This window comes from Jaculus jaculus, chromosome 4 (genome assembly GCF_020740685.1).
Source record: "Jaculus jaculus isolate mJacJac1 chromosome 4, mJacJac1.mat.Y.cur, whole genome shotgun sequence".
Taxonomy (NCBI): Eukaryota; Metazoa; Chordata; class Mammalia; order Rodentia; family Dipodidae; genus Jaculus; species Jaculus jaculus.
In genome coordinates this window covers 49,093,036-49,104,608 of record NC_059105.1, presented here as the reverse complement: position 1 = coordinate 49,104,608, position 11,573 = coordinate 49,093,036, and the positions used below count along the sequence as shown (strand labels likewise).

Genomic DNA, 11,573 nt, shown 5'->3' with positions numbered 1-11,573 from the left:
ACCTAATCATGATAATTCCTCAAAGACTGCACAGAGGGTAACCTTACCTACATAGCTCTTCACAGGGGATTCTAGGGTTATCAAGTTGACCATCTATATAAACCATCCTCATGTAGATAAGGCAGACCCTGCTTTTAATGGGATCCGAAGCTTTTGTTATTGGACTGATCCTTTTAAGAAAAAGAATACAAAAATATAAATATAAAATTAGGTACAAAAAATTTATTAAGGATAACAAATAAATCCACAGTAAGTCACCAGAGCCTTTGAAGTCTATAATCCTTTCTTCTCATATTGTCCTTGGACAATTAAAAGGAAATGCTCACATACAAATGCAATCAGATGCTCAGTGGTTACTTGCACTTCCTGCAACTCACGAGAGCCCAAGAGAGCCTGAAACCACCCTAGGTGGAATACCAGAGACCAGGTAAATTGCTGCTGCAGGAGGGGCATGTGTACCCGTACCCCAGTCCCAAAGAGGGAGTAGAGAACAGGGTGTTGCCCGGCCTGCAAAAAAAAGTAGCAAGCTCCAGGAAGGGTAAGAACTCCATTCACACAGTGGCTCATCTGTCATGGGGGAAACCAACCGCCCTCCAATTGGACTAGAGGCCCACTCCATGGGAGGGAGTACATCCCTGATACTAAAAACCTATAACAGGGCTAGTCATGAGCCCTAGGGGTTTAACGTCGGCTGCTGTCTGGCTAAATGTATATACTATGCTCATCCAGCTGCCCAGTAAGCACTTCTCCTACTGTTCATACACTTATATTAATGCTACTCTCACTTTTGGTTACAGAACCTTCTCTTTTCAGATGGCAGTGACCTTAGGATGACTCAGAAGGCACCATGGTGCTGGGAAGAAGTGACAGAGGAGTGCTCAGCAATGCAATATCTCTATCACACCTTCCAAGGCTCAGGGTCCATTGCAGAAGAGGTGGTGGAAAGAATGTAAGAGCCAAAGGAAGGGTAGGACTCCTTACAACGTGCTCCTCCAGAAAAAATGGCCTGGATATCTGTGACCTCACAGTGCCTGACACTACCTACACAAGACCCTAACAATAGGAGGAAAAGACCATGATATCAAAATAAAAGAGAGAGTAATTGGGGGGGGGGAGATGATGGAGAGTAGAGTTTTAAAGGGGAAAGTGGGGGTGGGAGGGTATTACCATGGGATATTGTTTACAATCATGGAAGTTGTCAATAAAAAATAAATTAATTAAAAAAAAAAAAGAAATGCAATCAGATTTCCCTGCCCACTTAGAACATGCTACATCCCTGACAATGCTCACAGAGACCCAAGCTGGGAAATGGCCCAAAACTTAAGCTTCAATGCTTAATTACTTCACAGTAAACCTGCCTTCTTTTAAAACAAAAATTATTTATCTATTTGAGAGACATGGTGGGTAGAGGAGAGTACAAGCATACCAGGGCCTCTTGCTACTCCAAAGCAATTCCAGACACATGCAGCACTTTATGCATTTGACTGGGGAGTTGAACCCAGGTTGGCAGGCTTTTCAGGCAAGTGCCTTTAGCCAGGGGGCAATCTTCTCAGCCTACCTGTCTTCTTTTTTAAAGATGGACCTATTTATTTGCATATATGTATGGGTGGGTGGGTGCATGTGCCACAGCACGTGTGGGGTTCAGAGGACAGTCTAGGGTGTCTCTCCTTGCACCTTCTTTTGAGGCAGAGTTTTTCTAGTTCTTGCTACTGGCAAGTGTCTGGATTCTCCTGGCTCTGCCTCCCATTGCGATTACAGATTTGTGGGCCACTCTGCATGGCTTTACACAGGTGCTGAGGAAGATCGAACTCAGATCTGCAGGCCTTATAGTCAAGCACGTGTAAGCACTGGGCCATTCCCGCAGCCCTAGCTTGCCTTCTAAGTAGATGTTTCTCAGCTGTCAACTGTCTCCACCCACTTTTGCGTGAGTCTGAGGTGAGGAAACTCTAATACCTGACTATAGAGCAAGACTTCTGCATGTCCTCCTTTGTACAGACTCTCTATACACTCAGTGTGCAGGCTTTCCCACTAGACATTGAAGGCCAGGGTCATCCTGTGGAGGATGGTGACTCTGACAGGCGTGACCTCAGGGCAGCTAGGGGTCAAGTCCCCGAGCGCTTCTGAAATATACTGCCACATTGCTGCTTTACAGGTATTGCCTAAGCACAAATAATGCCTTAGGGAGAAATTTGATTTCTGGGGTTTCTTCCACTGGACCCTACAGACACTCTCCCCAGCTTTGATTGTGCCCCAAGAGGCTAAGTCAGAGAGCTGCCAGCTGGCTCCCTTTGTGGGCAGCTCATGGTTGGCATGGACCATTGGGAGGCACCAGCAGGAATGGGGTGGTTTGTTTCTTTACTTGGCTTTCCACATTAGCTGGAACCTCCCAATTCAGACAGTCCTTTTGGCATAAGTGCCCTCTCTCTCTCTCTCAAGCTTGACACAGGCTATTCCCTTGACTGTCAGTGCTAGGGGTGATCATGACTTGCTCCTCTGTAAATGGGCAGGGAAGCCAGGTGGCAATTCCATGCAAGCATTTCTGACAAATTGCTTAAAGAGATGTCAGAAGAAAGGGTTCTGGCCTTCTAAGGCTCTGGTACATTATTGCGAATCAATTTCTTATAATTAATAATTTTTAAAATATTTTATTTACTTTTTTGCAAGCAGAGACAGAGAGAAGAGAGACAGACAGAGAGAATAGGAATGCCAGGGCCTCCAGCCACTGCAAACGGACTCCAGATGCATGCACCAGCTTGTGCATTTGGCTTTATGTGGGTACTGGGGAATCCAAGCTGGGTCCTTTGGGTTTGTAGGCAAGCTCCTTAACCACTAAGCTATCTTTCCAGTCCCTTAATAAATATTTTTTGAATCTAATTTTTTGCATGTGTGTGTGTGGCATAATGTATGTCTGTATGTGTGTGCTCATGCATGCATGTGGAGGCCAGGTGTTAATGTTAGATATCTTCCTCAATAGTTGTCCACCTTATGTTCTTTTTAATTTATTATGTTTTATTGTTTTGCAAGCAGAGAGAGAGAGAGAAAAGAGACCAAGAGAATGAGTGTTCCAGGGCCTCCAGCTACTATAGACAAACTCCAGATGAATGTGCCATATTGTGCATCCAGGTTTATGTGGGTATGGGGAATTGACCTTGTGTCATTAGCCTTTGCAGGCCAGTGCCTTAACTGCTAAATCATCTCTCCAGCCCTACCTTGTGTTTTGAGACAGGGTCTCTCACAAACCTGGAGCACAGTAATTTGATAAGACTAGCTAGCCAGCAAGTCCCAAGGAGTCTCCTGTTTCCATCTCCTCAGCACTGGGATTACAGGCATGTGCCACTGTGCCCAGATGGGTCCTATGAAACCAGACTCAGGGCTTCATGCTGGTGGGGTCAGCACTTTTCTGACTGAGTCATCTCTCTAGCCCCTAGTTTGTTTGTACCTTGTTTTATATTCTTGTTTAAAAGTATTTTGTTTTCTGTCGCTCTCAAATAAATAAATAAATAATGAACAAAAAAATATTAAAAAAAAGTATTTTGTTTATTTTTATTTCAGTCAGAGAGAGAGAGAGAGAGAAAAAGGCAGAGAGAAAGAAAGAGAGAGAGAGAGAATAGGTGCACCAGGGCCTCTAGCCACTACAAACTCCAGACACATGCACCATCTTGAGGCATCTGGCTTACGTGGGTACTGGGGAATTGAACCTGGGTCCTTTGGCTTCACAGGCAAGTGCCTTAATCACTGAGCCATCTCTCCAGCCCATAAAGTTTGATTTTTGTTCCTTACGGCAGACCTGCAGACACCCAAGGATAGCTGCCAAGTCACCCTAACTCAGTCTGTGGAGGAACTATTGACATATTCCTGACTGCCCGGGTGCCTTCTATGACCCAGTTCATCAAAGTGCCTATGAGACTATGGTGTCCAAAAATGGACATGATAATCTTAGTTGGACACTTGCTTGAAATAACCATACAATACTTAACCAGGTTTGCCTCATCATTCCTCTCCACTCCTCAAAAAGAAAAAAAAAAAAAATTCTTTTACTTCTGGGACACATTTAAAATTAATCCATTCTTTTCACACCCACAGCTGCCACCTCCTTTAACTAGGCTAAAATTATCTTCCCCTCTCACATCATTTCCTGTTTCAAATGCCTCTTTTAGAGCTCCCTGTGGTTTTTTCCATCAGATTCCAGTTTCTTGGTTTGATTGTCACTGCCTGACCCCAATCATTATTTTGACTGCTTTCTGATTTTCTTGTTCTCTTTTCTCCCCTACAACTTTGTTCCCTGTCACCTCTACCAAATATACTACTGATTTTACACTGAACTTTGTCTGAAACATTCAGCCATTTTTATCCTTTTCCCAGCTAAAAGTCACTTTTATATAACTACCTCAGATTTAAAACGGAAAAGAAACACATAAACACACACAATGCAAATGATCTTTCCTCCCTCAAAGTTCATAAATATTCCCATTTTGGTACTTTGATCACATTTTCTTAATTAAATACTAGTGTCCCAATGTATCATAAAAATGTAGGACTGAAGAGATGGATTAGCAGCTAAGGCACTTGCCTGCAAAGCCAAATGACCCAGGTTTGATTCCCCAGGACCCATGTAAAGCCAGATGCACAAGGTGGCACATGCATCTAGAGTTTATTGGCAGTGGCTAGAGTCCCTGACACACCCATTCTTTCTCTTCCTCTCTCTCTCTCTCTCTCTCTCTCTCTCTCTCTCTCTCTCTCTCTCTCTCTCTCCCCCTCCCTCTCTCTCAAATAAATAAATGAATGAATATTTTTTTTAAAAAATGTAAAACCTTTAATAGTACTTGAAGTAGTATAGAATTAACATTTGCAGTAGCATCAGTTGACATTCACTCCACTGGAAGATTTATCATCTCACTGATTCAAATTATCTATACAACTCTCATGAAATAGTCGTCATGGGGCCCACCTACACTTAGCTTTTCTTCTCACTAAAAGGGAGGGTTACAGTTCAGGTCCTAGGGCTTTGAAGAAAATCTCCCCCATGCCTTTGTTTGAAGGATAAACACACAGCACTGAGCATCTGCTCCTGTATCTGTGCATACCTGTGGACACAAGCCAAGTTTCAAAAAAAGATATCCAGCTGGAGATACGAGGCCTGATACACAAAGTCAAATGCTTGTCTTCCAGAATTCCCCAGGGCATATTTATATAGCATTTTTATTGAAGGAGCTCAAAGTCCTCTATAGATACTATCTTTATAACTCTCATAACAGCCTCTCTAAGCATGCAGAAACCAGAAGGGATTATGCTGTATTTTTGAAGAACCAGCCTACAAGTGGAGACAGCGGGGCCATAGCCCTGGGTTCATTTCTATTGACAAATGGATGGCTTTCCTGAAGTCAAGGTCACACATTAAGGCACTGGTGTGCTAAGAATCCCCAGCGTAATGATCCACCCACGGGATCTGGCTCCCTTCCACATGTGCAAAGTCATTGCAGAATAGGACACTGACTGGGGCTCTGTCTGCATAAACTCAAGAGTTTCCTGTTGTAAGCTTTTCAGAGGAAGAATCTGACATTGAGGTAGTACAGGAATGCTAGTCACATCACAAGGATCCCTCAAGCCTTATTCTCCCTTGGTGCCTTAATATACGACTAGGTTTGCCAGCAAGCCTTGCGGTGTGTATCTGTCCCCTGTCCCCAACTGGTTTCTTTCTATCCAAGACCACAGCCCCATCCTGGTGCGCCATGTAGGCAACTTGCTTATCCTGATACTTCCCCATGTCCTGGAAGCTTTTTTTTCTTTCTTTCTTTCTTTTAAGCCCATGAGTTTTCCTGAACAACCCTCTTTCATTCCACACACTAGAGGGGTTTAGAAAGAACCGTGCCAGGCTGTGAGCAGTGGGAGAAAGCCTTTCCCATCTACCCAGGCACGCTGAGGGAGGCTCGGCACTTCTCCCCCATTCCCTTTTTCTTCTGAGTCACTTGGCTAGTGTTCCTTGTTCCTCATTTCTACCACTGTTATAGTCCCAGAATGTGACCCCTCCCCCACTCCTCTTCCTCCTCCTTCCTTCCTCCCTTCTAACTTTTCTTGCCTGTTTTCACACAAGTTTCTTAGAACTATCCCATATTGATTGACTTTTTTAACCTCTGCACTAGACCAGGGCTTCTTAAATTTTTACCACTCACAACCTGTTAACCCATAAATTTGTTAGAATAAAGACCACTGGCCACAAATTATGACCAAATTGAGGCAAGCTTATAGCCTGAATACTATAGCAATTTGGTATCAGCCAGGGATGTCTTTTGTTAGTCTGATGTAAGCCCTAGGTTAATAGTCATTTTATATCTTGAGAAGTCTGTCATCTGTTTAATACTTTAAGATTTAATCAACTTTGCTTTAATATTTTATTTAAGTTTATCTATATCTTTATTGACATATTTTTACTCTACAATCTATGTAACCATTTTGTAACAATCTTTTTTGTCAAACATTTAATATTTAACATTTAAAGTTTTTTCTCCACTTTATTTTTTAGTCAGTTTATCTTAGAATTATCAACAAAACTTATGTTGTCTTTACCATAAGATTTTAATATGATCATTTAAGATTTTTTTCAAAAGGCTTTTTAAATTTGCTTTTTATAGAAGAGTAGATCAGATTTGATTTGTATTATTTACCCAGAATATCATGAGACATATTTTTTTTAAATATATGAAAGCAGATTTGATATTAGAAATTTTAGGACTTTTTTGTCAAACTCATTATTGAGTATTTTTAAATTTAAACATAAATCTTGAGGCTATTGTCTGTTAGTAGTCCCGAAGAAGCATAGAGAGAGAAAGTAAACTTAAAAACAGTTGCAAACTTTTTTGTGAGTCCCCATCTGTCTGTAGCAATTCAGGACTCAGCCATCACCCTGTTGGGGCCAGGATCCTGAGATTCCCTGTGCCTGCATCCCCCCTGGCTCTGCAAGGCAGGGAAGCTAAGAGCCCTCAGGGATTCTCCTGGGGACAGCATAAACCCCAGAGAGGTCTGTGTTCTGTCCTTTTGTCCAACAGTGAGTCTTGTGTGTTAAGCCTTTTCTCTTACTCCCAGGTCCATCTGGCCATCTGCAGATCAAGCCCGTTAGGGGACAGCGCCAGGTGACACATTGTAGGTCCCCGTTCATGGGTAGTTCCCTACTTTTATCTCTGTTATAGAAAACTGTCCCAGCCACAGAGTGTGAGAGTAAGACAGGTTCCTCAGGTTTTAGCATCTGTCTGGGATTGGCCCAGAACTTAATTATTTTTCATCTATTTTTTTGTCCCTGGGGAACACAGTGGGAGAGCATAATTTTTCTCTTTTTTCCCCTAAAATGTCAGGGGGAGTTTTGGATTTCCCTTAGGGCTACAAGTCAGCTTTTTTATCTTATTATTTTATAACTTTTAAAGAGTAGGAGACTCTTGTGCTATTTTTGTCTATGATCTTAATTATTTTTAGTATGTCTTTTGGGGGACACTCAACAGTCAAAGTTGGAGATGTAGTCTAGGACATTGGGCTTGGTATAGGACATCCCCCACAATGAACTTTTATTATCATTCTGAAGCCTTAGGGCTGTGAGTCACACATACATTTGTATACACACATTTATTTTAAGTGTGCTTTTTATATGCAGTCTAGACATATTTTCCCCTTGCAAATTTATTTATTCAGAAGCTATGTATTTTCATTTTAAGTTTCTATTTTATTTATAACTCTAGAGATCAAAACCACACCTCAAAATTACTTTGAGTATAATTTTAGATTTTATATTAAGGATTTTTCAAACCAAAACTTGATTAGTCTCAATTTTAATTTTTAATTTTCAACTTACCTGGGGTGGTCAGGGTGTTCAGGTCACCTAAGGACAACCTGTGACTTGATATGCAGTTTCTAGTAGGATCCAAAAATGTTAAGCACAAAAGGACAAAACAAACATTAAACAGAAGGACAAGACACAAAAGAACAAACGAAAGATAGATAAAGGACAGACAACAATCAAATGATATATGGGCCAGAAAACCAGAACCAAGTATGTGACATCTCTCTATTTCCTAGAATCAGGACCAAGTGGACAATGTGGGCTTTGTAGTTGTCCTGAACCAGGTGGACAGTATAATGTCTTGCAATTACCCTGGACAGAAGTGTGAATGTGCCTTATGAGACACCTCTCTGTCCCCAGAAGGGATCCCACCAGAACCAGTACCAGATGTTATAGAAGGAAACACCGTACTGTGACTTATCCTTGGAGACCTTTTCAGACTAGTGGTTGCTGGTTTCATTTTTTGTGCAGCCATTCATCTTGGCTGTCTGTGGAACAGAAGGCGTGTCCTGGGGCCTTGGAACATCTTCAAGGTGGACACCCCCTGGGAGCAACCCCAGAGGCTTAAAGAGAATGGTCCAGCTTCTGGATTTGGGTTGGGCGGGGGTTCTCCATCTTACTGGGCCCTCCATTATGTTAATCCAGAATTAGTGAGAATAAAGACAACTGATCACAGATTATGGCCAAACTGAAGCAAGTTTTTAGTTATGCACAATACAGCTGGTCCATTGGCTGCCTCCCTAAAGCAGGGGTGTAGAGAGCAGCCCCGAGTCAGCTTCTCGGGCTATTTTTATTGGGAGAAATCACAGGGTAGGGGGTTTCCAGAGGCAAGCAAGCATGGTGACAGAAGCAGACAAGCATTACAGTTAAACTACTTTCCGGAACATTATAAATACACAATATTGGGAAGAATGACCAGGGAACAATTTGTGGAGAAACTTGGAGAAACAAAAAATTAACTTAGTCATTATATTCAAATGGCTCTTGTTGTTAAAATGGAGTCAGGTTGGTTCCTCAACCCCCCCCTCCTTATTTTATAGTTGCTCAAGGTAGGGTCTTGCTGTAGCTCAGGCTGACCTGGAATTCACTATGTAGTCTCCAGGTGGCCTCAAAGTGACAATGATCCTCCTACCTCTGCTTCCCAAGTGCTGGGATTAAAGGCGTGCCTCACCACACCCAGCCTACAACTCCTTTTTGTTTATCTATTATTTTATTTATTTGTTTGAGAGAAAGAGAGGGAGAGAGAGAGAGAGAGAGAGAATGGGTATGCCAGGGCCACCAGCCACTGCAAACGAACTCCAGATTCATGCGGCACCTCATGCATCTGACTTATGTGGGTCCTGGGGAATCAAACCTAGGTCTTTTGGCTTTGCAAGCTAGTGCCTTAGCCACTAAGCCATCCCTCCAGCCCCTACAATCCCTTTTTGCCTGAGAAATTTTGATGCAATCCTGGGTATGCATATATAAATGTATATGGTATACAAAATAGCATGCTGCCAGGCATGGTGGTGCACGCCTTTAATCCCAGCACTCAGGAGACAGAGGTAGGAGGATCACCATGAATTTGAGGCCACCCTGAGACTACTCAGTGAATTCCAGGCCAGCCTGGGCTAGAGTGAGACCCTACCTCAAAAAAACTAAATAAATAACATAATATAACATAACATAACATAAAAACCAGCATGCAGATCACACATTTACTGATAATAAATAATAAAGACCTGTAAAATGATTCTTTGGTATGTATATAAGTTTACCATTTATTAAGGATTAAAAACAAATTTGCATACTCATGACCTGAATTGCTTGTTTATTTTACATAAAGAATTAAGTCATGTCTAAACAGTTGGTATTACAGGGCAAAAAGCACCTTGAATGCTTTTTAGAGTTGACCAATATTTTTGCTTTATAATTGTCAGCACTGAATGCCACTTCATGTAAATATGTAGTTTAAAAAGTTACAGAAGTATGTTTGGGGCCATTTCCAAATTGTTGGAAATTTCATGCTAATCCCAAGCCAAAATTCATGTGGCAACTTTTTACGAAACTCAAGATGGCAACTCAAATAGCAATTTTTACAATCCAACAATCTATCACAATATGATTTAGATATATACTAATTTGATATTAGCTGAGGACTAATGGAAGGAAAATATTAAGTTTTTTGTTTTCTATAATTAAACTATTGTGCTGCTATAGGAGCAGAAATCTTTACATGTAACAATAAAAACACTGGAATTCCTAACATCTCAGCCTCCGCCAAGGTTTTTCAAGCACACACAGTGTAGAGCTTCTAGGGTCACTCAGAGCCAAGCCTGCACAGGTAAACCTGCCAGAAACACCTCTGATTAATTATCAATTTTAGTTCCTTCCTTCCTCTTTCCTTTCTCTTCCCTCCTTTCCTTCTTTGCTTTCAGATAGGGTCTCATTAACTCAGGTTGATTTTGAACTTGTCGTGTAGCCAGGGAAGATCTTGAACCCCTGATCCTCCTGCCTCCACCTACTGAATGCTTGGATTCCCATTGTGCACCACTGTGCCCAGCACACTTTTGATTTCCAATTGCTTTTTGGTTGTTTTGTGTTCAGAAACCTTTTATTATTGCAGCCTCCACATTCAGTTAAGTAACCCCATGTGGGATCACAACCCTCATTTTAAGAATTGTGGCCTAGACTTCGGAACATACATCCCCATCTTACTATTACACTAGCCTTCACCTTGCCTGATCTTGACTTGCCGGTGTCGCCCCACAGTGAATCTGAATTTATACTCTCCTTTTATGAGTTGCCAAAAAGCTAACCTTCTACATGGATACTCGGAGGACATAGCCATATGTCCCACATTCCTGTTGGTTTCTTGCTAGCTTCCTTTCTCCAGACTTCTCATTTGCTCTGGGCAGAAGCCTCCATGACCCATAACTCTTGTGTTCCATATGGCTGCAAAATCAGCACTGAACGGATAAAGCCAAAGTCTGACGCCAGTGGGAGCAGTACACAGGGCCCTTTGGACCACAGCTGCAACAGCCTCTGGATACGTGGGAAGCTAAGCATGGTGATCTGAATCTTTAGGAACAACACTTCCTAAGAGCTTTGCACCAGCAGGGTACTCTAAAGATGCTCTCTTCACTGGCCTGAAGTGGGCAGGGTCTTGCCGATGCTCTCAAAGCACGTTCGATATTGTCCCAGTGCAAAGCCCTTGCCTCCTTCTTCTTTTCCCCTCTGTGCCCCCCATTTCAGTGCCAGCAGCCTACAGGGAGAAGCCAGGTAATGGTTCACGGGTACAGTTTGCTTTGGCACAGGACACTATGAGAGGCCCAAGGGAGAGGCCTGCCCTAAGTCCAAACCCATGCATCTGCCTCCTTTTTAATAGTGCTTCATCTCTTCCCATGCCTTCCTTTGCTTCAACTTTACTGTACTCTGATGAATAAACTGCAAGGTTTTTAACGCTTTCTGCTGTGCTTTTTCTTTCCACCTCTCACGGTAACCTTAGAACAAAGCCGCTGGAATGCCTGGGTACTGGGCTGCCTTGAGATGTCCTCCACTAGATTAGCTAGCTCATCACCTTGAGACTCCGCCTCACACGTGGTGCACAACAAACCATGCTGTTTGCCAGAATGTAACACGCATGGCAACGAGACCAATTTCCAGTGGAATCTTTAGTCCCAGTACAGTCTTTCCTGTCCATGTTGGCATTCTGATCTCCTGAGTGCACACCAAAATCACCCAGTAAGCTGTACTTGGGGCATTCTAG

At 42.4% G+C, this 11,573-nt stretch overlaps 1 non-coding gene across 1 annotated transcript; it reads right to left on the bottom strand.

The window, feature by feature from the left end:
* Positions 1-11,039: 11,039 nt before the first annotated feature.
* Positions 11,040-11,172, bottom strand: LOC123460514. The gene has a single exon (XR_006637062.1). It is a non-coding gene; the product is annotated as a small nucleolar RNA SNORA42/SNORA80 family (small nucleolar RNA).
* Positions 11,173-11,573: the final 401 nt, after the last annotated feature.